This window comes from Coenobita brevimanus, chromosome 34 (genome assembly GCF_032717465.1).
Source record: "Coenobita brevimanus isolate Jiangsu-jjx chromosome 34, ASM3271746v2, whole genome shotgun sequence".
NCBI classification, from domain to species: domain Eukaryota; kingdom Metazoa; phylum Arthropoda; class Malacostraca; order Decapoda; family Coenobitidae; genus Coenobita; species Coenobita brevimanus.
In genome coordinates, this window is record NC_136987.1 from 2493652 (window position 1) to 2496357 (window position 2706).

Sequence of the window (2706 nt, forward strand, 5' to 3'; positions counted from 1 at the left end):
GTGGTAGCGGCTGGGCATGCACTCCGTAGCACTTCTTCGTGACTAGCGTGATAAAAGAAACGAGGGAAAAATGCATTAGGCTTACTTTACCGTTGTTGTTGTTGTTGTTGTTGTGGTGGTGGTGGTTGTGGTGGTGGTATTCTTTGACATCTTACCTGTAATAATAATAATAATAATAATAATAATATAATAATAATAATAAAGTTTCAGTAACAGTAGTAGCTGTTGTAGTAGTAGTGGCAGTAGTAATATAATAATGAACAAAAAACAATAATAATAATAATAATAATAATAATAGTTGTAGTAGTAGTAGTAGTTGTGGCAGTAGTAACATTATAATGAACAACAACAATAATAATAATAATACAAATAATAATAATAATAATAATAATAATAATAATAATACAGCCTTGAGGTTATCATGATCTAATAATCTATCATAACCTAAGAATTTAACCTACTCTGCCTATCCGTATCCTGCCTATCCCCTATCCTTCCTGCCTACCCCCTATCCTTCCTGCCTATCCCCTATCCTTCCTGCCTGTCCCTTATCCTGCCTACCTATACTGTCTATCCTCTATCCTGCCTACCTATCCTCTATCCCCTATCCTTCCTTCCTATCCTGTCTCCCCCTACCCTGCCTACCTATCCTCCAGCCTGCCTATCCCCCATCCTGCCTATCCCTGGTGCGACCCTGATCCTCATTAGGGATGTTACCTGATCCTGGGACCCCCTGATACCGACTGGGATGAGGATGGAGGGGGAGAGAGGAGGGAGGAGGGTGGAGGAAGGAGGGAGGAGGGTGTAGGAAGGAGAGAGGAGGGAGGAAGGAGAGGAGAAAGGAGGGTAGAGAGGTGATGGGGAAGAGGGGGAAAAGAGAGGAAAATGAGAGAGATGAGGAGAGAAGAGGAGGGGAGGGAAGAAGGGGCGGAGGGAAGAAGGAGAGAGAGAAGTGAGGGGAGGGGAGGGAAGAAGGGGAAAAGGAGAGAGGTGAGGAGTGAAGAGATGAGAAGAGGCAATGGAAGAGGGGGGAAAAGAGAGGAGAAGGGGGGAGGGAAGAAGGGGAGGGGGGAGAGATGGAGAGAGAGAGAGGTGGGGGAAGGGGAGGGAAGAGGGAAAGAGAGAGAGGAGGGAAGGATGAAGGAAAGAGAGAGGGGTGGAAAGAGGAGAGAAGGAGGGGAAGAGGGGAGAGACAGGAGGGGGAGGAGAAAGTAAGAGAGAGGGAAGGCATACGGAAAGAGAGGGAAGGGAAAGAAGGAAACATGAGGGAGGGGAGGAGAGGGGAGAAGGAAAGAGAGGAGGGAGGATTGGAGGAGAAGGAAAGAGTGGAGGGAGGATTGGAGGAGAGAGGAGGAGAGGAGAGGATGGGAGGGAAGTAGGAAACAGAGGGGAGGGACGAGGGAAAGAGAGGGGAGGGGAGGGGGGGATGGAAAGAGAAAGGGGAGTGGGGAGGGATGGGGGAGAAGAGAGGAGGGGAGGGATGGGGGAGAAGAGAGGAGGGGAGGGGAGGGAAGGAAGAAGGAAAGAGAAAGGGGAGGGAAAGCCAGAATAGACAAAGCTCTCCATCATTCAGCCTTAGGTTCCTTCTTTTTGCATTCGAATAATAAGACAATAAAACAAGAACAAGATCAACAATAACAAAAGCAACAAATAATATCACCAACAAAACAGCCACCACCAAACAATAATAATAAAAATAATAATCATCATCATCATCATCATCATAATAATAATAATAAATAATAACAACAAGCGGTGCCAGGGCACAGCAAACCCGTCCCCGGCAGTCATGTTAGTGGTGACGTATAAACACAACAGGATATCTAGTCAAAGATGTCACATATCACATCTGGAGTAAATCGGGTGAAAATTGATGATTTTATGCCCATTTGAAATTTTAGGCCCGACCCACCTGACACTGACCCCCCCACCGCTAACTGGGGGGTGACCCCCCTGATGTAATGAGGCATGTTATAGGACCCACCTGACACTGACCCCCCTACCGCTAACTGGGGGGTGACCCCCCTGATGTAATGAGGTATGTTATAGGACCCACCTGACACTGACCCCCCTACCGCTAACTGGGGGTTGACCCCCTGATGTAATGAGGCATGTTATAGGACCCACCTGACACTGACCCCCCTACCGCTAACTGGGGGGTGACCCCCTGATGTAATGAGGCATGTTATAGGACCCACCTGACACTGACCCCCCTACCGCTAACTGGGGGGTGACCCCCCTGATGTAATGAGGTATGTTATAGGACCCACCTGACACTGACCCCCCTACCGCTAACTGGGGGGTGACCCCCTGATGTAATGAGGCATGTTATAGGACCCACCTGACACTGACCCCCCTACCGCTAACTGGGGGGTGACCCCCCTGATGTAATGAGGCATGTTATAGGACCCACCTGACACTGACCCCCCTACCGCTAACTGGGGGGTGACCCCCCTGATGTCATGAGGCATGTTATAGGATGCAGATTTGAAAGATGCACCTTTAGGTTTGGGTTTCACGTCGATGTGACGAATTGGAAAGCTGTTGTGGAGAAAAAAGATTTTTTTTTGGCCTACAGCCTGAGCCTTGGCCTAATTTGGTCCTAAATGTAATCAGGTGATCAGGTCACAGCCCATCATCCCTGTAATTTAGTCATAATCGCACCAGTAGTTTACGCGTAAAGCTGTTAATAGACAAAGAGACAGA